Source organism: Camelus ferus, chromosome X (genome assembly GCF_009834535.1).
Source record: "Camelus ferus isolate YT-003-E chromosome X, BCGSAC_Cfer_1.0, whole genome shotgun sequence".
Classification (NCBI taxonomy): Eukaryota; Metazoa; Chordata; class Mammalia; order Artiodactyla; family Camelidae; genus Camelus; species Camelus ferus.
The window spans coordinates 60,655,572-60,680,947 of record NC_045732.1 but is presented as its reverse complement, the minus strand read 5'-3'; the positions used below and the strand labels follow the sequence as shown (position 1 = coordinate 60,680,947).

At 37.0% G+C, this 25,376-nt stretch overlaps 1 long non-coding RNA gene across 1 annotated transcript in view; it reads left to right on the top strand.

The window, feature by feature from the left end:
• LOC116661992 overlaps nucleotides 1–25,376 on the top strand; it is a 287,826-nt gene that overhangs the window by 152,061 nt on the left and 110,389 nt on the right. The gene's annotated exons all lie outside the window — the stretch shown is intronic.

The window sequence follows — 25,376 nt, the reverse complement described above, 5'->3', positions numbered from 1 at the left end:
AGCTGGCCTTTGGGTGAATGTGCCGAAATATGTTTAACAACTGTTAAAACCATGAAGATTATGCACTGTGATATCATCTGAGTAGACCTGACCCACTGGTTCCCCCTCATGGGAATTTGCTGTGCATTCTCACTCCCTAAAGCAAAATTCATTTCTTAAACCCTAAGCATCTCACATATCTTGTTTGTTACATTCATGTCTAATGCAGCTAATTTAAAATTGAGACTTCTCCTAGCCTTCCTTCAAAGGGTATTGACATTTCAGTTTGGTTTAGTAACGTATTGTTTTATCCCTCTTTAAGGATGGACACAGGCATGACAGTTTCTTTAATAACCAGTTTCCACAGAAGCACCACTCCATATACAGTCCATTTGGGCTGTAGCGAGACATGGAGAAGTCTTTGTAGGCCTCCAACAGACCACCACATGGACCACAGTGACAGAGGAGAGCCTATAGGTAGCTGTTTTCTAAGAAAAGCATCTTACTTGAAGAAGCTTCATTTCAAAGTGCCTTCAGGTATGAGAAAAAATTTAGGATGCCCTTTAATGCATTATGAACAAATGGAGATGCATTATGTAATGTTGGTATTCTGGGAGACCTGGATTCAAGAAGGATAAATCAATACTTCATGCATATATAAGTTCTTCCTTTCAAGAAGCTCAAAGCCTTGTTTTCTTCTTCATGTGAACCAAGTTAAAACAACCCCAAAACTCTTGACTGAAAACTTCATTTTCTTTTAATAAGTTTGTATAAATATCAGATAATCTTTCCGTCAAAGTCCTAGTAAGCAGTTCTGCGTATTTCACTCTAGTTGTGCATATAGAATGTCTAGGATGCTAACGAGTGTTCAGGGTTTTGAATGCATAATCGTATTTCCACATGCAGCCCAGAGGAAAAGTAATTTGGTTGAATGCCCCTTGTGTTCCTTTTTTCTGTGCACGTGTGCTATATATACTAGGATTTTGAAAAATGTAAGGAACAGTAACACTCCACTTATCCACCTATCATATTTCTAGCAAAAACAATCACCCGGGGCACAACTGAAAGCCCGAATTAAATGAATCACCTGAAAACAGCAAGTAATGAAAAAACCATCTGTTTTCTGAGCCTGGGTCTTGTACTCTTAGAAGAGTAGTACTGTATAGAAAATTAAAGTTATCATTTTACCTAGCTTGGTGACTTGGTTTCCCCTGAAAATATTATACCTACCTTGCCTTGGGAATGTACAGCCATTTAATTTATTTCTATTTTTTAATTGTTTTTTTGGTACAGCCATGTTAGCAATCTTAGCCAATGCTGGTCAGAACGTATGTCCACAGCTGTGAAAACTGATAGCAAACTGCACAGAAGAGAGAACAAATGAACATTTCAAAAGAACATCAGACCGTAGTCAGTAGTTGACCACAGTGATTCGATGATTCATTTAATCATTCAACATATACATATTGAAAGAATATTTTGTGCAAATGGGGCAAAAATAAAGTGTGTGGACATATGAGAGCACTGCTTGTAATGGGGAACAGGAAAACACTGAATGTGACTTAAAAAACAAAACCTTTAATGTGCTAAAGGGCACGTTAGGGCAGGAGGCTAGACGGCAATGGTGATACAGTCATAGGTTGGGGTCAGAGTGTGGAGGGCCTTCGATCTAGGAGTTTGAAATTTGCTGGGGGACAATGAGAAGCCACCATCAGAACCTTTTAAGAGTGATGTGGAATTGGAATTTATGTTTTGGAAAATTCACTCTGTGGACACATGAGGTATGAGGGGCATATTCTGTTTTGGCTCATGTAAAAAAAAGATCTAGCCCTAAACGTGGATGTCTGTCTTATAGAATATTCATACATGTCCTTATATGCATAGATTGTCTTTGAAAGGACATATAAAAACTGGTAATACCGGATGCCTCCGAGGCAGGAAAATGAGGATCTGTGACTCCGGCTTTGTTTGGGTGGGAGAGACTTTTTACTGCCTACCCTTTGCACTGATTTTCATGAGGTGTCTTAGCCCTTGTTCTCTGGAAGCAGAGCCCAAGGCTAGATTAACATGCTGACACTTTATTTGGGAGGGCAAGTCCAGGGATTTGAGGGTGAAGAACAGAAGGTCCAGGAGAGGCACGGAGCAGTGCGAGGCAGTGAATTCCGGAGCTGGTGTCTGTTTCACTGCAGGCACTGTGTAGAAACATGGCAGGTGGTTCTCAGCAGGTGTGTTTGTTCAGCACCACTGTTGCTGGACTTTTCTGGACAGCTTGGAAAGAGAGCCTACTTCTTGGAGCAGTCTTCAAAAGGGAGGAGGGAGGAGGGAGAAGGGAGAGGGAGTTTACTTGCTTAAGTCACTTACTGGTCAAGTTTACCTCATGGGGAGCTAACATCCAGTCCTTCCAAGTTGCATCATTCAGCCACTCAGGGACCACTCAGGAAGCCAGGTCATGCAGCTGGGTGTGGCATTTCATTCGTGTCCAGCAATGGAGAAGTGGCTTACTGTATTTAGGCTTGGACTATGATATACGATGGGTAGACAGGTCTGGGACTTGAACTTGGATTCTGGCTAGCTCAGTGAACTCTACAAAGGAGGTGGCTGTACTGTCCAGGAGGTGGGCCAAACATATTTGGAAAGCAGGATCTTTTAAAATTTTTTTTATTAAAGTGTAGTTGATTTACAATGTGTTAATTTCTGGTGTACAGTATAGTGATTCAGTTTTATATATATATATATATATATATATATTCTTTTTCAGATTATTTTTCATTATAGGTTATTACAGTGGAAAGCAGGCTCTTGATGCCATTTGAGAAATTACACAGATTTGTATCTAAAACACTTTTTTTAATGTATCTTTTTTAAGAAAAAAAGCTACCGGGAAAAACCAGCATGCTGCTTCTTGTAGCAGTGTGAAAGGTGATTTGAAGAAAGAAAGAATGGAGGTGAGGAGTCTAGTTAGGGGGGAATATTGTGATTGTTTCAGTGACAACAGATTAAAGCAGTAAAAGTAAGAAGAGATAGAAAAGAGTCAGAAAGTAGTTTCACTAGGAGTAGGTTGCTGACTGGATGTAAGGAACATGGCAGAAGATGCTAAGAATGACTGTAAGGCTTCTAGGTTAGACTACAGAAAACTGGAGGAAGAACCAGTTGACTAGGTTTGTGAGGGGAGATAATGAGGTTGGCTTGGTCCGTGTTAACTCAGAGGTGGCAGAAAACAGAGACATTCTGATAATGATACTCTGTTTGTAGTTAGAAATACATACCTGGAGTTCAAAAGAAGATCGAGGCTGGAGAAACGTTTTGGGTCATATGGATGGATATACACAGTAGGTAAACTTGAGTTGTTTGAGTCTGAAAGAATGGAGGAGATCCTCAAAGGATATTTTCCTTATCTGTTCAAAAGGCAGAGATACATATACTACATTTAGGAATGTATCCATTAAAATGGTTTGCCTTAACACTTAGTAGGTACCTTAGCGTTATTAAGCAGAAACACTGAAGTCACGCTACCAGTAGTCAGTCATTGTATGTTGGATCCCCATCACGTACAGATCACCATCCTAAGTGCTCTGAGACAATAATACAATAAATGATAGGCAAGATACCTCCCCTAGCTGCTGACAATAGAAAGCAAAGACAAGCTAGATGCATGAAACATAGACATTAACCACCTCGTAAAAGCTACCAAAGACATTACTAATCAAACTTGTATATCCCCAAGCAACAAAAACATATGCATAGTAACCACAAAGATGTCTTATGTTAAAAAAATAGAAGTTATTTATTAATCTGAACAGAGTTGTTCTATAATCAGTCTTTGCTCTCTTTAACACATAACAATAATTATACCAATGGTGGTAGTATCTTATTCAATCAGAGATTATCTTTCCTCAGGTCTAGAGGGTCCAAGTGAGACCAGTGTATAAAGTAACATTTTTCAGGCCAAATGTACACTGATGGGAAGAACAGACTTTAAGATAATGAACCTTGTTGGTATAGATAATAAATGTGGGTAATTCAAGACTAAGTGATAAGAGCTGACTCTTTTCCTCCTGAATTAAAATGATCATCGTTTATCAAATATTTACTATGTGTTCAACACTCTGTTCAATACTTTAAAGGATTTTATCTTATTAAGCAGTTATAATTACTCCAAGGCAAAAATTATCCCCATTTTACAGTGAGGAAACTGAGACTCAGAAAGGTCAAGCCATTTTCCCAAGGGTATGCAAAAGCGGTGGTAGTCATGGTTAAAACTCTGGTAGCCATTACTCACACCGTCTGGTGTATTCAGTTCTCTGTTCCTTCCAGAACACAGAGGATTATCCTTCTCCACCTCCTTGAAATTAGAGGAGGCCAGACGACTAGTTCTGCCTGATGTAATGAGATCAAAAGTGACATGTCACTTTCAGGAGGAAGCATTGAAATGCTCAGGCTCAACTCTCCAGTCCTGTCTTCCCACGTTGCGGTGGACCCTGTAGTGTTGTATTAAAATGACAGCATTTAAAGTTGGAGCTTCCATCAGCCTGAATGACAATTATGTGGAGCAGAATCCCTCAACCTCTTGCTCCCCACCCAATGGGCAATGTATATTGGATAAACAATAGTAAAAAATAAGCCTTTGCTATTTTACTGAAGCCACTGTGATTTTGGAGTTTGTTGATATCACAGAATAACCTAGCCTATCTTTTTTTTTAACTGTTTTTTTTTTTAAATTGATTCCAGGAATGAGGCTAAGAGAAACCCTGCTCTATTTTACCATAAATACTATTAATCCACAGATGACTTCTTTGTATACAGAAATGATTGGTTTGAATTTAAATGAGTTGATATTCAGAGTTTCCAACCAGACTCAGATAAAACAATGAAATTATCCAGTGACTGTGGCTAAGTTTTATAGTTGCTACTTAGATTGCCTCAACAGTCTCGTATTTTCAGTCCACCAGATATGAGAAAAAGAGAGTGCTACATTCCACAGTTCTGATGCATACTAGACCCTGAAAGTATATACTTTGCCTTCGCTATTATTAACTTCTTCATTCCTAACCTCATTCCCAAGGAAACTCACCATTTCCTCACCAGGTCCGGGGCAAGTGTCTTAAGTCCCTAGCCTCTCTGGATTGACAGTCTACACATTTTTGCTCCATATTCTGCTCTCTTTCCATTTTGTACTGTTATTTTTTGAATTGGCTGTTCTTATAGCCTAAATAGACCACATAATTATAACTCAAAAAAAATTTGTGCCACAAATACTTGGTTTCTCATTATTTTGATTTCGTAAGTAGAATGGTGAGAGTTGGAGAGGTCTCAATTTAGATTTCTTCAGTTAAGCCGAGAGAAATGAGAGTGCCATCAAGGAAGACACCTTCCATATACAGAATCTGCTGGAAATGCATGAACACTAAATCGTTTTACATCATGTACTTGATCTGAAAGCTGCCAGGAAAGAGAAATACATATTTGTCTGGGGATCCAACTTCCTAGTCAAGCTGCCAAAGCAACCCGCAGGCTCAACAGTGCTCACTGGGTCCATGTATTTTTCCACATCCCTGGGGTCTGAATGTGTCAGTGTGTAACTTAGATGGAAGTTGATCCTCAGCTAATTGACAAATTCACCAGGAAGTTCTGGTGCAAAAGTAATCACAGTCCACAAGAATACTGGTGTTGGCCTTGAAGTGTAACATGACATTTTGGGACTAAGCCCAATTAGAAGCTCCTCTCTTGTTTCTTGAATGCACCTTAAAAAGCATCTTGAGTAATGAAATGAAAATTAAAGTAGCTCTGTGTTCCTGGAACTGAGTTAGGATCAACATTTAAAAATCAAGTTTGTGTCAGCAGACTAGACTTAAATGTGGAAAACTACTTGATTGTGATTCATCTATGTTTGCCTCTGATGAATAAATGTATTATTCTGATGATGACTTCTGGTAGCAATGGTCAGGCTAATTTTTTCTATTAGCCTTCATGCTGTGAACGTATTTATTCTAGCGATGTTTGATATGACTGATAGAAGGTTTCTATGGGCAACACTGTCCAGGGAACAAAAGAATCAAGCCATCTTCCTTGCAAATTTGACTCTAAATGTTAGTGGATCAAACTTTACTTTGTAAGTGTACTGGGCCTAAGTGTCACATATCGAGAAATAGTTTAAAAATCATGTGAAACAAATATTTCCAGGTAAAATCTTATTTCAGTTAAATACCTGCAAATTCTACCAAAAAGAGTGCTGCTTTTGTCAGGGGAACACTGTGTCTTCATCTCCTTTAAATTTCAGTTTTCCTTACTTCTAGTTTGTTTTTCTAACTCTTCTTCCCTTAAAATACGTTTTAATTGAATATCATCTTGTAATTCAACCTTGAGGCTCCACTAATGTCAAAACGCCCGAGTGAAGTGTGTGTGTGATTTAGAAACAGCTACAGAATTCATAGATTGAATTACAGCCAAAGTATTCTTTGGGGGCTCAGTGATGCTATCTGCAACATATTATTCAGGCATATTCATAAGTGATTAGTCATTTTACTATTTGCATAGGATATCTCTTATGCACCACTTCAAATCTCTCAGCCTCACCTCTTATTCCAGCCACATCTGTGGTAATCAGTTCTTGTGACCAGCTTGGCACAGGGGAAACCTGACAGCACTTCACCTCAAGCCTGCACTAAATGTCTCTTGCCTCCTGCCCTGGGCTTCTCTGATACCAGACAACGGGTCATGCTGGGAACCTGCTCATTGCTCACACAAATGCAACCTGAAAGTGCTGGGAAATGAATGCTTCCTAGGGTAAGCCTTGACCGACAAGGGATGAAATTCAATGAATAATGTTTTCCCCTTTCTTCCCCTGAGAAGACCATTCTTAGAAACATGTCCTAAGTCTTCTTGGACTGGTTTCTCTCCCCGCCTCTTTCACTCCCGCGGTCTTTGGCTCCTGCTCCCTGAATCATAGTTCCAAATGGGCTGTTCTCTGGCTTTAATTTTAGACTAAGATACTGTATGCTTCAGGAATTAAATTTAGACCAATCCAAATCCCTATCTTTATCGCAGCTTACTGACCACATTATTAGAGAAAACATCCTAGGATGCCCCCTTGGAAAGAAATCTATGATTTATCCGTTTGTAGAAGAAAAGGAACTAAATCAGGGAAAGAATAAGTTTATTCAAGGTACATAACTCTAAGGATTATATACAAATGACACAGAATATTGAGGTGCGCATACCAAAAAGAGTCCTTGGTCTCATTCATTCATTCATTTCAGTTAATCTTCAGTAAGTGAATACGCGGTGCCAGGCACTCCGCTTGGTGTTAAGACGACAGAGGCAAGTATAGCAGACATGGCCCCTCTCCTCATAGAGCTTAAATCTGTAGATTTTACAGTGGTCAGTCAGATATACATCAGCGCAAGAAATATGCCCAGCAGAGGAAAGCCGCAATTCTTTCTTCAGAACAATCTCTCCTCTCACACCCAAGTAACTCCAGAAGTAAATCTATAGGTAAAAGTAGCGGCCACGGAAGGGAGAGTAAGAGTAATTAGTAGAATCCAGAGCTCAGCCCAACAACCAATTAAGAAAACTTTCTTCTTACAGTCACTGAAGCAGTTTCCTATTTGGCCTTTCTGTATCATGACTTTACAAATGACTTTTCCAGAGAAGAGTTAAAGGGTCCTGCTCAAGATTTCCTCCCAATGACGATCTCACCAGACTGTTGCCAACTTTGACCCAGAGAACGTAAGCTCCATGAGGTGTTTATCGTCCACACTAGATTTGCAGTTGGACAGTCAAGGAGGCAATTACTCAAAGAACTGTTTGAAGAAGGGAAAAGAAAAGAACAACAACCTGACTCTTTTAAGACTTTACATGGTACTCTAGCTATCCAGATTAATTTGGGTCTGAGTTTGAAATACCATCTAAATTATGCATCTTTGCTCTGGGGTTCACTAACACTTTTCTCAAGCTTCAAGGACTGCCATCTCACCTTAATCTCATGTGACTAGATGTAACTAACAATGCTTAGTGTCTCAATATGTTAGGGCACTTACATCTCCTTCTCAGTGGGTAATCTCAGGGCCTCTGAAGAGCTCACAAAGCAGAGGGAAGCAAAAGGGAATGAGGAAATTATGTTGAGAAAGATAATATACCAAAGTTTATTTCAATAAAGACTAACCAGATTGCTTTAAAAATGAGGTTGTCTTGTTGACTGAGCTTTCTGTTTATTGGAAGGTTACAGAAAATATTTGCATTGAGATAGTTTCCAAAATGAGAGTCCCCTATTCTGCCTTGATAATGTACTAGAGTAAATATCCAATCCTCTCAGTTTTGTGTTTGAAGTCTTGAATAATAATAGCTAATACTAATGCCGGCCCTAGGCCACTGTACTAAATGCTTTACACAATTCTGTTATTCACACCTCACCATAAATCTATAAGGCAAATACTTTTATTAGCCACATTTTCCAGGAAGCTCAGGGTTTATGAAACTTGCCCAGGTTACATAGCTAGTTAGGGGCAGAATTGGAACTTGAGTCTAGATTCAAAAGAAAGATGATTGATATAGAAGGGATTTAACATGTAATAGTTGGTATCTTTGAAAGATGGACCAGAATTATCCCAAAGATTGCAAGACATAATAAAATAAAACTTTTCTGAAAATCTCAGACATTGCAGATCAAAAGAGCTCTTGGAAAAAAATATTAGAAAATGCTTAAGGTCAAGAAATATCCTTTTAAGATTGTTGAACTTCAAGGACAAAGAAGGAAACTTACAAATATTTCTACAAAAGAAATAGATGACTCACAAAACAAAATGAAACAAAATCAACAAAATTTCAGACTGGTCTCAAAATTCTCATTAACACTGTATTCAAGAAAACAATGGAGCAAATCTTCAAGGTATAGCGTATGAAAGGCTGTAGCCCAATGATTCTGAATCTATCTAGTATGTTGTTTATTTTAAAGATAAAAGAAAAACATCCCCAAATATGTAAGAAATCATAGATTTTATCATCTACTTATCCTTCTTGGAAAACCTTGATAAAATGTTTCTGGTTAATGCAAAGTTCCACTATACAAGAGAAACAATCTTTTAGGTGTTTTCCTGGAAGGTCCATTTGTAGTCCACCAGAAAAGTTCCCCCACGCTAAGTGAATTGTTGTAATTCTGATGTTAGAGATTCCTTTAGGTTAAAACGTGACTCTTTTAAAATGCAAATACTTCTGGGAAGGCTAACATATTAAGCACTTCACAGTCATTAACAACATCTTAATAAGTTTAATTGATCAAATATTTCCCTCCTCACAGCTAAGCTGAGGTCAGGTGAACCCGCTGCATAAGAATTTTGATGTGGTGAGAAAAAGAACATTTTAGAAGGAAGGTAGGTGGAAAAGACTGAATGTGTTGCCAAGCAAATCCAGAAAGCATTTGTGTGCCCTTAAGACATAGTGACTTATTTGACAGTTTTGCTTAAGACTGGCTCAGCACAAGATGATGAATGTAGAAAATTGAGCAAAATCTGGACTGAATCCAAAACATAGATTGAAAGTACTTTAAACATAAATCCTTCATGTTGTTATCTGTGATTTGCTTTTATATGCTTCCTCAAAATTACAAAAGCTTGTTAACTGAGGGTTCCAGTTTCAAAAAAAGTTTCACTTGAAGTGATCCTTCTTAATTCAGCAAAGGAGAGCCATTCTTGGGTTGAACTAGAATGGATTTTAAGGATCACTGACAAAGAATAAAAAAAAAATCTTAGAGTCTTTTGTGTATTTTGTACCAATATTAATGGGTTCCCCCTTTTTAATCTTGCATTTAGCTAAGGTACAAAGCAATTGTATGCTCCTTAGCTTTAAGAAATTGAGCATAACAGTGCATAGAGGGAGGGTATAGCTCAGTGGTAGAGCATGTGCTTAGCATAGACAAGATCCTAGGTTCAATCCCCAGTACCTCCATTAAAAAAAAATTAATTAAAAATAAATAAACTTAATTGCCTCTCCAATTTTAAAAAACAGTATATGTGTGTATGGACTTTCATGTCTGTCACACACTTACTATAGCCACAGTTCTGAAAAAATGTCGAAAAAGGTGACCCTGTCTCCCTAGTATTTAAATATTAGGACTTAAACTGTTTATTGCATTCTAATGAATATGTAAAATAGAAATTTCTCTTGGAGCCCTATGGAGCTGTATGACTCACAACAGCTTCGAAAGGGAAAGAAAAAATATAGGTTCATTAAGGAACCCAGAATTTAAATGACGCCCTTGTAGATACTCAACCCCAGGTCAGATCGTAATGTTCAGAAAGCTCAGAATTATGTATCGATAATAACAGAGGTCAGCTCTAGCAGGAAATGCAGTTATACTGCATTGGGAGAAAACACATTCTCGGGGGAAAAAAAAAAGCCATTGTATTATTTACGAAGGGGAAAAAACCCCAAAATCTTAACTGGTGTTCCACCACTGTTCCTACCATAGTTCTTTTCCAGGTTCTTTCACATTGGATGTGGTATATATAATGGTTAAGTGCGTGGATTCTGGAAACTAATTGCCTGGCTTTAAATCCCACCTCTGACACTGAGTAGCTGTTTGACATTGGGCAAGTTACTTAACTTTGCCTCAGTTTCCACATCTGTTAAATGGGGGGATATGAATACTAACTTTTTATTGTTGTTGCAAGGATGAAATAAGTAAAAATGTCTGTTAAGTTCCTAGAACAATATCTGCCACATTCTAAGTACTAAGTATGCTAGCTGTTATCATTTAGAATTTACTGTGATGCTTCTTAGCAATTGTTATTATCATGATGCTTAAATAGTAATGCCCTTATACTGCATTCCACAATTTGTAAAGTGTCATTTATATGCCAGTGGTATCTATGCTTTCCAGGTAAGAGGAGATTTATCATGACTTCAACCATCAAAAAATTAATCATTATACAATTAACTCAATTATCCATGGAAGTCAAATGACATCAAAGCTTCATCAGTGATAGCTATGAGGAAAAGGCAGAAGTGAGGATGTCTTATGATTAATACTTTGAAAAAGGTGGCTAATATAATGTTTGCTCTAAGACATTTTACTTCCAGGGAAGTATTTGGGAGTAAAATAAAAAGGAGCAACGTAGAGGGTCATATACATATACCTTGAACAAATACCAACAACAGATTTTTTTAATCATTTAATCATTTTTTTAATCATTTGGATTTAATCCAAATCTAGAATGTTAATTACTAATTTCATTAAGGCAATGATATCATCATGAAATTCGGGGACAGGTCACTTAAACCATTTATAGACATCTGGTGAATTTCCTTCAGTTTTTGCTCTAAAAAGAATTGTTCTCAGTTCATCTACTGATCTAAAAAGAATTTATTTTTCTCCCACCTACAACTGATGGTGACAGTTGCCCTTAAGGTACCATTTTAGGTGTGTCAGATCAGAGAAAGTGGCATATTAGTAGCCCTAAAGCTATAGGCTGTTTTTTATATCTTAGTGTTAGGTAATCTAATTAATTCATTATCTACTACAGCACTGTATTTCCACCAGCTTCAGGGCATCCCTTTATGACACAAAGGATTTAGTATCACAGTAGAAGCATTTGTTGTGTTACTCCTTAGTCCCATAAAATGGTCTGTTACCAGAAAGAAGGCTTACTAGTTGCCTGTTACATACAAATAAGAATCAATGGATGGTACAACATACTTCTTTCTCACTGTCAGCCTCTGTCTTAAGAGCCCCCCACCCACCTTACCTCTCTTCCTCTATTCTTTCCTCATAAGTGCTCGACCTTTATCTCTTCCTCTGCCCTTCCCTCCTCCTACTCCTCACTATCCTGACTCTGTCCTGGAGGATGCTGCCGGATCCTCTCAGTACTGTTCCCCCTGGATCATTTTGGAGGAGTGGCATTAAACCCCGAAGATCTGGAGCATCTTTGAGGGTTTATGGCTCCATGTTATGCCATATAAACCCATCTTTTTCTTCTAATATTTTCAAGGTATTATAACACTGGGGTTAATCATGTAGGCAACGGAGTCAGACTGTTGTGGTTGAAATCTTGGCTCCCGTACTTCCTAACTTTGGCCTTGGCTAATTACTCAGCCTCTATGTGCCTCACCTTCCACTGCTCTAAAATCGGCATCATCATACTACCTCCCATCTCAGAGGACGGGTGTGAAGGTTGAGTGAGTTAATACATGTAAGAAGCTTTTATTAGCGCCTGCCACTCAATAAACAGAAACAGTTGTTATTACTACGGACTGAGGATCCAATGCTCTTATGGTGCCTGAAGGTGACTCTGGGTCCCCCAGAGTAACACCTGAAGTGCCTACCCACCACTTATTTAATGTCTTCAGCACCATTCTCACTGGCCTTCCTACTATCTGGGAAGAGCTAATATATCTGATCAACTAATTGGTACTGTAGCTAGAGATAACTGTCATTGATGAAGTAACAGGATTTCTCATAGGGAACATGTGCCGTTAGAGGTGTCTTCTGGAGACAGTGCCTTATGATAAATGAATAACCAGCGGAGGGTTCAGTAGCCATCTCTGTGTGGGCATAGCCCTGTCTACAGCTGAAGCATTACTCTCTTTACCTTAATGGGTAGGATTTGCAAATTAGCACCCTGGAAGTGGAAGTTCTTTCATCTCAAAAGAATTGAGTTTTCAGGTGAAGCAAACTGTTACCAGGTGAGATTAGTGCCTCAGTCATAGGGTCTAGAAAAAAGCCATGATTCACCATGAGATGAATCCTTTCTGTCCCACACTCCAGGTGGTAGTAAACCACTGGATTCTGTCTGATCTTTGTTTACAATGTCTGTCACATCTGTCCCTTTCCATACCATTCCGTGTTTCTTCATTAATGCAATAGTCTAATTAACCCTCTCTCTAGTTTTTCCTCTCATCTGATCCATCCTGTGTGCCTCTGTCACATTAATCTTTCCAAAGCTCTGAAGTTACTCTCCAGCAGAGTCCCTACTCCTAAAGAACGTTTTCCTTGGCCTCCCATTCAAAACCCTCTACCCTCTCCCATAGGAATAAGTGATCCATGGAGGCCATAGAATTGGATTTCCTGGAGATAGCTAAGGAGCGATCCATGTTTACAGGAATATAAAAAGACAGAAGAGAGATGTCCCCCAAATCTCTCTAATGTTATCAGCCTTGCTTGCTGGACACAAAATTCCTGGGTAATGTGCTTTCCAAGGCGGTGCTCAGCAACTGAGTGGGAAGGGAAAGGATAATTCCCACCTCTTTCCACAAGGGGGCAGCAAACACCAACTGTGGGGTTGTTCAGACGCTAGCAAATCTGCCGGAGGGAGTGCAAGGTAAGGTGACCTCTTATATTTTCCTACTGAGATGGGATCCAACTTTCCCTCAGGTGAAGGTCAAATTCCAGAAGCACCCTGGGACCTTGGTGGAAATGCAGCTATCTGGTCTTCACCCAGGTAATTTTGATATAGTGTTCTTTAGACGCACTCTGAGAGGCAGTGATAGAAAATAGAACCAGTGTTGTACCCTTCACTTCCACACTATTCATACCTTTCTTAGGCTATGGCCAGTTTTTAATGCCATTTTCCTTCATCTCTGCACCTGGGAAAATCCTTTCCATTCGTAAAGGCTATTGCAAATGCAGCTTTCTCTCCGATGTCTTTCCAGGGCAATATCTCCTACCCCTCAACAGATTACTGCTTCTGAGACAGTGGATAGGTTGGATATGGAGGTCTCAGTACTGGGGTAGGGGCATATTAGGGGCACTGTGATGGGACTGCTGGAAGGTGGGTTTCTAATTTTTGCATTGAGGTATTGCAGTTGTTTGTTGGCTTGAGTTAAAATCAACCCAAGTGCTAGCAGGTGCCTAAAAGATTTGGCAAGTACTTCACATTTCAGGCCTCCCATGGGTTAGAACAGCGGTTCCTAGTTGTGCAAATTGCAGTCACCTAGGGGGTATTTATAAACTGATACCTGGGCCCCATCCCCAGACATTCTGACTTAATTGGCATGGAGTGTAACTCGGGACTAAGTATTTTTAAAACCTCCTTAGGAGATTCTAATGTGCATCAATGCTTGGGAACTTTGGATTAGAGTGAGAGAAGTAGATCTAACTTTGGGAGGACTGTCAGCCATGTCAGTGTGGCAGACTTGGGATGGGGAGAAGGGGAAGTGAATTGATTCCCAGTAGTCACTTCTGTAAGGGCAGCTGTAGGGGAGAGGGATTGGTAACAATGAGGGAGCTATCTAATTGAGCATGTATCACTGAAGGTAAGTTCTATGAAAGCAGATCATTGGCGGTGATGCACATGATGAGTTAGGAGGCATCGTTACAGCTTATAAGTGGTAGATATGAACCTAGAATTTAAACCAGCGATACCAGTTGTATCTGGCCCCAAGCACACAGTCTTATGTTTTCCACCATTTATCAAATTTAATATTCATCAGGGGCCCTGGAAATATTGTTAAAAACACAACTCCTTAGACCCTACCCCCTAGCAAATGTTTGTGCAGGTGGTGGCTGTTATTTTTAGCCACCACTTAGTCTTTTTGTTTTCCAGAAAAACTTATCTTGAACTTTGATATATCAAACAAATAAAAGCCAAGCTGATTGAGTTCAAGCAGAAGTTTGGGAGTTCAGTTTAAACCAATCTGCAACCTCTTTAACCCAACCCATCCTCTAAGACAAGACCTTGAGGCTTCTCCTTACTATTTGATATCCACTTTGTGAATCCCTCCTAAATGTTAAGATGCAGTTCCATAGTTCTAGAAAAATAATCTACAGAAATATTTGCACAATTGTGGAAGAGTAAATATACAAGAGTGTTAACTCAGCACCGTAAAAGTGGAAACATTTTTAAAGATAATGAAAATGTCAATCAATGTAGGAATGGTTCAGTCTTTTATGGTAGTTAAAACACCTGATGGTTACTGAGCACTTAATATTGCGCAGGCACTGGATGCTTTATGTCTGTTGTCTCATTTATGCCTCTCAACCACCAACTGCATAAAATGGTGTCAAAGCAAAAATTGCAACAAAGTTGAATAGGCAGGGAAGACTTTATTCAAGGCTTTTGTAACAGAGGAGAGAGGTCAGAACTCAGTCTGAACTCAATTCTGCTGAAACAAGGGGTGGGGAGCAGTTTAAGCCCTGGAGTGAACTAGTGGAGAAGTACTGGAGGACATTAGTGGGAGTTATGGCCATGTGTTTGCTCATTGGCTTTATCCAAAGGCAAAATCAACTCATATCTTTATGACAGGAGATAGTTTTATTGGTTGAACAAGATACCCACCAAAGTTAAGCTCCTGCTGTCCCACAGAGATCTGGAGAAAGGGGTGCTGGCTTTCTTGATTACATTTCAAAAGAGTGGCTCCTGGATCCTTGAGAAAGACATACCTGGGTTGTAAAACCTGGCAATGGACTTTTAGAAAGATTTACATCTCAAAGGAGCCAAGAAATAATTTCTAATTACAAGTTCTGTAAAGTAAATGACCTATAAAAGGAAGGTTAGGGGCCTAGAATCAGGAAGAAGCCTGTCTAAAGTTTAGCTTAAAGCTGAGGACAACATTAAGGCCATGTTAATCAGTAGAAACTATTATATTATTTCCCTTTTACAGATGAAGAAATTGAGACTTTAAGAGAAAGCAAGGATCTTGCTCAGGATTACACTGCTAGTTAGCATCTGAGTCAGATCAAACTCCTTCTTTGATTCAAGTAACAGCAAGTTTAAACACTTTGTGATGCAGCTTTGCTATCCAGGTAATGGTTGACCATGGAGCGTTTGAAAGGCACGAGGTAGATTTATCTGTGCAGACATACAAAGATGTCCTCAAAAAAGTTAGATTTTTTAGTTATACAGAAAAATTGATAACTGTTTTGTTCAAATCAGACAATAACAATTGAATGAAGAAATCATAAAAGTCAGTACATTTCTCTCTCTCTCCTGCCCTCCCCAATCCCTTTTGTAGGTCCAAAGTCAAAGGTATGAAATGGGAAAAAGCAAACTCTGGTTACCTCAATGGGGTTGGAAGTGGGTAGATTTTCACCCAATTCCAGATCATTTGATTTTGATCCTCTTCTGTTTGAACATATATGTTTTGTTTTTACACTTAAGAGGACAGTTTAAAAAGTGAAAAAGGAGAGGGGGGAAAAAGGGAAGAGAAAATGGAAGAGAAAGAGAATGATAGGAGACAGAAATGTAAAAAGGAAAAGAACAGGAGAGAGAGACAAACAAGAGAGCAATAAAAAGGAAGGGGGAAAGAGAGGGAAAGGGGGAAGAAAGGATGAGACACGGTGAGAAAAGAGTAGGAGAGAAAGAGAAATTGTAAACTGGAAAAATGTAAAAAAAAAGATAATGAAGTGTTACAGGGGGAAGATAAGAAAATGAAGAGAAAGAAAGAAAAAAATAAGGAATATAGGAAAGAAAGAAAAGAAAGAAAAAGGACAAAAGAATGAAAGAAACAGAGAAAGATGCGGGGAAAAAAAAAAAAAAAACCCAGCCACTGTAAGTCTGTTACTAAGGGTTTGGATCCAGGAATTAGGATAGTTTCCTTTAAATGCTGATATTCTGTTGACCTAAGACAGGAACTTAGTCAGGGAGGCCTCCTCATATATTTCAAGCACTTTTGCTTCTTCTCGATTCTTCTAGAAGAATCCAGAATGTCATTCTAGAAGAATTGAGAAGAATGTCTTGAATGTCTAGAGCAGGTGTCAGGTGTGAGTAGGGCTCTGTGATGACTTTACTCAACCTACTTATTTTCCTCCTAATCATAAGAAAGGAATTATGTGATCTACTCAGAAAACTCTTGTTAGCCCTAACAGGAATTTATTGTTGCAGCTTTTCTTTTTCCTATTGATTTCTATAAATGCTGTCATCTTCTCCAGGTGAAGGTGACTCCCAGCAGTAGCTCTGGTTCATCTGCTTTTACTATTTTCAGCTAGAGGACAAAGGTTTAGAATTTATTTTCAGAAGTCCTCGTACACTTACCAGAAAAAAAAAATGATTTAAAAGGAAAACTAAACATTTTAAAAACAGAGTTTTAAAGTAATTACATAAAACAGCAGTTTTTCTCTCAGGCACACAAAAATTCTGCCTCTGCTCTTGTCTTAGAAGCAAAGAACGCTTTTATACCTGGCTCTTCATCCGCATTCTCATTGCTGATACCGTTTTTAAAAATTTCTGTGACTTGTTACTTTTATCTGTAGTGTCCGTCTCACTGTATTTAAGGCAAAGTTCATCATAGAGTGAAAGTATCACTTTAAAGAAAGGTTTTGTTGCTATAAAGTACATCTGTAAGGGTGAAAAATATCTATGTACTTCTAGGTTGGTACACTTCACAATAGGGCACTTCCCTCAGTTTTCTCTGCTTATAGCCCACTCGACAGACAAGGTGCTTCTTTAAGCCACAGTTAGGAAAGAAGGTTACTTAACTACCTTTGCTCTCAGCTCTAAGTTAGGGAGAGCCCACTGGGTGTACAGGTTTCTTTTATAACAGCCCCTCAAAGGTGTCCTTTTGTTTGGAAATTTATGGAGACCATGAAAGGCTTTGTTGGGAATGACTATAAAACAATAGTTCTCAAAACTGACCTTGCCTTTGAATCAACCTGGGGAGCTTGTTAGAAGGATCCCAGGCCTCACCTGGTTCTTGTTTCACGTTTTTTTTTTTTCTTGCTTCAGTATTCTCATGACTAAGTCTTAAAACCTGTTTATGGAGGCTTTAGGTTTTAAGTTCTTAGCCATCAATCCTTATTGAAGGATTCGAGTCATTTCAGTATGCTATAGAGCAGCCCTGTTCAATAGAAACAGAATGCAAACAACATGTAATTTTAGATTTCCTAGTAGCTTCATTTAAAAAGTAAAGGGAAACAGGTGAAATCAGTTTGAACTTCATTGAACCTAGTATGACCAAAATATTATCATTTCATCATGCAATCAATATAAAATATTCATTAATGATATATTTTGCATTTTTAATGGCACTAAGCCTATGAAATCCAGTGTCTGTTTTACCCTTACGGCTCATCTCAGTTTGGATTAGCCACATTTCAGATGTTCAATAGCCAAGTTTGGATACAGTCTACTGTATTAGTGCAGATCTAGGAGATGGTGGTTGTAACTCTAATCACATTGCTTCAGATCTTCATCTATATTTTCTTAATGTGCATCATTCCTGCTACACTATAGCAAAGTGCAGTTTCATGGTGTCTGAGCTGAAAAAGATCTCTCATGGTGCATGAAAATGGTTACCAGATCATTTCCTGTACAATGTTACTAAATGTTCCCTAGAAAGCAGTAGCTCTTGTGTTTTCTGTTTATTCATTTTTGCCCATATTAAGTGGGTTACATCAACAGTGCTTTACAATGTCTATTGGATATACAGTAAAAAAAAAAAAAACTGATTTCCAAGATGGGATTCCTTTACAGTACGAGATATACAGGTCTATATATACAGGTAATGGTCAGCTGAATAGTCATCTGTGAATAGAAGCAGCATTAGACGTGCATATGGAGAGACTAGGCAAGGAAATATGACCTAGGGAGGCATGAAACTGGAGAAACAGAACATCTAAAATGACATAGACGAGAAAGATGAGCATGAAGATAGGAAAAAAAAGGTATATATTTATTACAGTGGATCTACATGCTTAAAATCATTGGATTCAAAGAAAAACTCAGTCGGTCTAGTATTTTGGGACATTTTATTAAATGAAAGAATGAATTTCATTATAAACCTAGTGACATATATAGGAATTAGGTATTATAATAAGCAAGCAGCAAAGTCGAACCATGCATTTTGGCATCTCGGAAGGTCAATTTGATGAATTATAATGTTAGTCCTTGGTTATGAAGATTCACCCATGCAAAATATTGCCTATTTATAAATAGACCAGCATGACTGACCAAAAACTGGGGAGTAAGAGGAATCTACAGACTAAATATAGTCATGCCAAACTGTAATTGATGAGGATCTTCTAATTGCCTCTTAAGCAAACTGCATTGTCCAAGAATAGTGATACCAAATTACAAGGGGTGGGGAGATGAAAAGACAGAAGGCAGAGCAGAGGGAAAAAATGACAGAAAATCTTGAGAGTGGGAAAGAAGAATGAGAAATTCCATCAAACAGCGAGAGAAACTTTTACAGTAAAGTATAAAAAATAAATCAAGGAAAAACTACAGGCATTTCAGTTTCAATGCTTTTGATAGTAAGTAACAGAAAATTCAGCTTAAAATGTTTTATACAATGAAAAAAACATAGTGGCAGAACATTGTTGAAAAGTTGAGGGGCAGGACTTTAGGCAGTTTTATCAAGTCTTTAGTTCAGTTTCTGTGTTACTCTTTCAACCCTCCTCTCCTCCATGTGCTGTAATTATTTTCAGGCCGTTCGTTCTTCCTTGTTGTAGCAAAATGGCTGCAGCAATTATAGGATTTACACCAGCACACTACACTGATATACAAAAGTCCTGTGCTTCATTCTGAACCAATCTGAACCAATGTGGTGGCCAGGGGGATACCATCTATTTGTTGCTTCAAATCAGGATTACTGACTATCCATAGTTTAACTGGTATTGCAGAGGAGGTGGCATTGTGTTAATTGGATTATGCTTCTCAGGGCTCACCCTTGTAAAGGAAGGTCAGTCCCACCCAAATTGTGTGATTGCCACACAATAAGCAAAGGATGGAATGAACGCTGCAGAGACAAACATCCACTTCAACGCAGCATCCCTTCAGTAAGGTCCCTGAATGATATATCTGAGAACCTAGCCAAAGAACTTTCAGTTAATCACCATCTAAACTAAAGAGGAAACCTGGCTTTTATCAACATAATTAGCAGGCGCCTAAGCCCTTTGCAAATGAAGGGGCCATATTACATTTAGGCACAATTATTGTGAAGACTTTGGAAAGTTATTCTAAATTAAATAAATATTTAATTATTAAATATAATCCTTTAAAATATACTTAAACAGAACACACTGGTATCTGCAGCATGATTTTAATAAACATTTCACTGGATGGATGTACTTTGTTTATTGAGTCTCACCAGTGAAAACCATCTGCTCTGTTTTATTTCTTCCCACATAAATTGTCTTCTATTATGTAGATATATATAATGGAGAGTTAATAATTATCTGATCAATTTGAGATCTCTAGAAAGGCAATTTGTGTAATTTGAGAGGCTTAACAAACTCTAAAATGTTTATCTTTAATGGTTTTCATTGATAGTAAACCCTGGATACTGGATCAATCAAGTGTATTATTTTTGTGAGATTTTATTTTCTCTGACTGTGTGTGTGTCTAGTGTTGGTCTAGGACAGTGCTATCCAAACAGAAATTTAATATAAGCAATATATGTAATTTTATATGCATTAGCCACATAAAAAGTACAAAAGACATTATTTTATTAATATATAATAATGTAATATTTCCCAAACATTATTTCAACATAATCAAATGAAAATATGAATGAGATATTTTGTCCTTTTTTTCCTATTAAGATTTCAAAATGTGTGTACATTACACTTTCGGCACATATCATTTCAGACCAGCCGCAGTTCATGTGTTTAATAGCCCTATGTGGCTAGTGGTTATCATATTGTAGAGCATAGGTCTAGAATTATTCATGTTTGTTCTCTCTACAGTCCAAAGGCTGTTGATATTAGCCAAGAGTACAGTGCACCTTGTACTGTATAGAATTTTCCTCAATATAATATCAATTTTTGCTGCTACTTAGTTTAAAGAAAGACTTTTCTTATTTTTGTCCTTGGCACCTACTTTTATATAGTTTATTAATTCTGTGTGCTTAGTCTTTGATAATCCTTTTTTTAATGCTAATTTTACCACCTCGTTCTTATTATCCTTTTATTTATTTAGAATTCATTGAGATGAATGTCAATGACTGCCTTAATTCCACATTCCTTAATATTTTCTCCCTTTCTAAAATTAATTTTGTCTGTATTATTTTCATCTGGATACTTTAGACCTTTTGCATTAGCTGAAAATCAGCTTTCCTGAGGAATTTATGGCATTCTCTCCTTTGGTCCATACACAATCACTTAAGAAGCACTTAACATCTAATGATATTTCAAAAATTCCATATCCCCAGCTTCATATATTTGAACTTTATCCAGATTGTCTAAGACACATTTTTGTGTATTGATATAGTATGGTAACCAAAGTAACAAATACAATTTCTTCTTCTTCCAAGGTGAAAGTATTTCCAAAAGTCTCTTTATTTGGATAAAATTAGTTTATGATTAATATCACTGGGCTATTAGGACATGTTTCAAAAACTGTACCAATATTAAAATGAGGTGGATGAAACATGTCATAGGGTTGTATTTAGAAGACAACAGATGGAAAAACACATAGTGTATCCTGTGACCTAATCACTTCCCAATATATTTTCGCCTCCCTCTCTTCCTATCCCATCCTATCATTATTTCATTGGACTAGGCTTGGTAGCAGAAAGTAGTAGTTAAAATTGTGAGCTTGAGTCAGACCATCTTGGGTTCTTAGCTCTGCCACTCATTAGCTGTGACCTCGAGCAAGTTTCTTTACTTATTAGATTCTTTGCATGTAAGTTAGGAATGATAAATTTAACTTATCTCACTGGTTATTGAGAATATTCAGCGAAATTATTTTATGCTTGCATGTACTTAGCACTCAATAAAGTTCTTTATTATTGCTTTTATTATTAATAATAACCAGAGGACTTCAAGGTAATTCTCTTTACTGGAATATATCTGCTTCTATCTGTCATTACTAGTGCATTTTGAAAAGTATCTTTACTGGAAAAAGTATCTAAAACTGTGTGGCCAGTAAAACCCATAACCTTAATCATTTTGTATTAGCACAAAAGACATTATAAACATTAATGAAACAAATATTTGAGCCAAGCTAGACAAAGAACACCAAAAATGACCCAAGAAAAGTAGAAAAGTTATTTAAGATGAAAAATAATTAGAAGCACTCCTATAGAGCTGTTAAATAAAATCAAAACCAGTAGTTGTTTTTGTGAAAATAAATTCACCCATCACAGGTCTGTCTAACCCAGAAAAAAATAGCACATACTTGAACAAAATTAGAAAGGATGAAGGGGATATCAAGAAGAATTTAAAAGTTGAGAAACTATTGCATAAAATTTTATATCAAGAAATTTGCAACTCTAGATTAAGTGAAATTATAAAAAATAAATTGCATAGATTTAAAAAGCTACTCAATAACAGTAAAACATAAACCTGAATGAACCAAAAACAAAAATGAAGAAAATTATTAAAATTATGCCACCTAAAAGACAATAGAACCAATGATTTTACAATCAGTTTGTATTAAACTTTCAAGGAAAAGAAAATTCCTGCTGTTTTCCAGAGCAGAGAAACAGATATAAAAGTTCCCAATTCCTATCACAAGCCTAGTATAACTGTGACACTAGATCCTTTCAAGGAAAGCAGACCAAAACCAAACTTGCATGTATAGATCAAAAAACTGTTTATTTCCCAGTTTTATTATGAAATAATTGACATACATCAATGTATAAGTTTAAAGTGTACAACATGATGGTTTGATTTACATATATTGTGAAATGATTACCACCATGGGTCTAGTTAACATCTGTCATCTCGTATAGATTCAATAAAGAGAAGAAAAATATTTCTCCTTGTGATGAGAACTTTTAGGATTTACTTTCTTAAAAACGTTCCTATATATTATACAGCAGTGTTAACTATAGTCATCATGGTGTGCATTACATCCCTAGTACTAATTTATTTTATAACTGGAAGTTTGTACTTTTTGACCTCCTTCCTCCAATTCCCCCTCCCCTCAACCTTTGCCTCTGGTAACCACAAATCCGATCGCTTTTTCTGTGAGTTTGGTGGATTTTTTTGTTTGATTTTAGATTTTACGTAAAAGTGAGATCATGATCCTATAGTATTTGTCTTTCTATTCTGACTTACATCATGACAAAACTGATTTTTGAATGAGAGGATTTGATAATACAAAATGTCTGTTTCCCCCAATTTGATTCACAAATTTAAATGCAATGCAAATGAGACACCTGGTGGGTTTTTTCCCCCAGAACTTGATAAATTAATTTTAAATTTTACCTGAAAGAAAAGAATGTGTGAGATAAGCTATTTAAAAATTAATTAGATTAATAAAGACATGGGGCTTGTTCTAGCAGTTATCTAAATATAATATAAGGTACAATAATTAAAGTAATTTGATTCTGGAAGAGGAATAAACAGATTATCAATGAAATCTAAGAGAGAGACCAGAAACAATGTTCTCATAGCATGTGATAAAGTAGCATTTCAAATCAGCAAGGAAAGGATAGATTATTTAATATATTGTAAAGATAATTAGCTATTTGGAAATAAATCAGAACCCCCCCGCTTGACTCTGAAATAACAATACATTTCAGAAGTCTTTTAATGTATGAACAAAAACTGTAAGTGGAAAATATAGAGGAATGTTTTAGTATTGGACTCAAGAAGGCATTTCTAAGCATGGTGTGAAACTCAGAAGCTTTAAAGCAAAAGACCAAATATTTGAGGACATAAACTTATATATTTTTTTCTCACAGGCAAAATATACTATATGCAGAGTTAAAAGAAATAGCAAACTAGGAAAAATAGATCCAACACATAGGCCAGACAAGGGGTTACTATACTTGCTGTATGAAGATATATCAAATGACTATTTCCTTTTAAGCTAAAATTCTCTGGCAGTTAGTAAGTTTTCTGTTTGTATCATTAGACTGCATCCCAGACTAATAGAGAATGTACAAAGCCTGAGAAACCTCTCCAGGGTAATTATGTTCTAGTCTTTTTCCTTCTCCTCCAACAACAGCAGCAACAAAAACATGCTTTACCATGGGCTTTATGCTTTATGCATTTATTTCATATACTATTTACTGTTACTTTGTGTCCTTAGCTTTGCAGTCATTGTTAAAAGTTGTTTTCACCTATTAATGCAAGACAGGAAACCCACAGCTGCAAACGTAGCTTTACTACTACTAGAGAGTAATAGATTACCATGATTGCAGTGTTTTGGGACTTTAAGTCATAGGTATGTTTAAGACTAGTTATTAGCACGTTTGAGAACTTTTCCAAAATTGTAACTCTTTATTAAAGCAGTCACAGAAAGGATTTTAATCAGACAGCAAATTTTTTTTTTTCTCAGAGCACCTTTACAAAGACAGAATTCAGCATCGAAAATGAACTCTCCTGAGATCTTGCATCCTAACCTCTCAGAACATGCTTCTCTCTGTGTTCCCCAGTGCAAAAATATGTTAATCCCAACGTGGGGAACTTTTAGAAGTTTCCTTCTCCCTTTATCTATGAAAAGTTTTTCAACATCAATCTTTTAAAGGCAACTCCTTCCATTCTCCATGTTTACTGCCTGTCACCCAGAAGTGATTTTAATGGTTGGAATTTAAGTTCCTAGAAGGAAATAATGGCTGGTGGGAAAGCTATCTTTGGACAGATGTCAACACCTATTTATATATAATGTTTAGTGCATCTACTGTAAATTGGGTCTTGCTTTGGCTTAAGAACTGTCTAAAACTTTGACTCTAGTTTATATATAAGTAGATCAGAGTTATCAGTGGTCCTGAGTGGAAAAATCTAATCATGAAAAGAGTCATTACAGGGGATAATTCTAAGAAACTGAGACTAGAGTCATAAAATAATTAATTATCCCTATGAATAAAACTTCCCACCGTAAGATTAGGCTAGTTCACTAGTTTGGCATTTAGCAGGAAAAAAATCCATTCCTCAAGTTTACAGAATGTAATTTGCCTTACTGCTGGTCTCGTCATATATAGGCATGGAAATATGTTAATATTCTATTTAGAAATTGACATATTACCTAAAGGAGGTCTAAATGTATTAAAATGTATTCACTAAACAACCCACTGGAATTAAAGAGCTTACAAAATAGGCTATTTCTTTAAAATAAAATTCCTATATGTGTAATTTCTAGATTGGTAATAGAGCAGAATACAGAGTAAACTATATTTCCTTGTGTAGAATATACAGTACACTTTGTCACCTAAAGTTTATTGCTGACTTACTGTATTTGATACTCTAATTAGATTCAGATAAACAGTAAACCTCTAAATGGAACTCTTTGGTGAATTTATGCAAGAAGCAGAATAATATGTACAACTTTCTGTGTGAGAATATTTACTTTAATATATCTACATCTGCATGTGTATGTATATCTGTCATCTATCTATGTTACAAGCACTAAGTATGGACCAGACACTATATTAACTGCTTTATTTGAAGTATTTCATTTAGTTCTTGCAAAGATTATTTGAGTGGGAATTTGAACCCAGATCTGACTTCAAAGCCCAGGCAGTTTATCATTATGTTTTTAGGTGCAATCATTTTTCAACCCTATAAGCAGATGAGGGCTGTA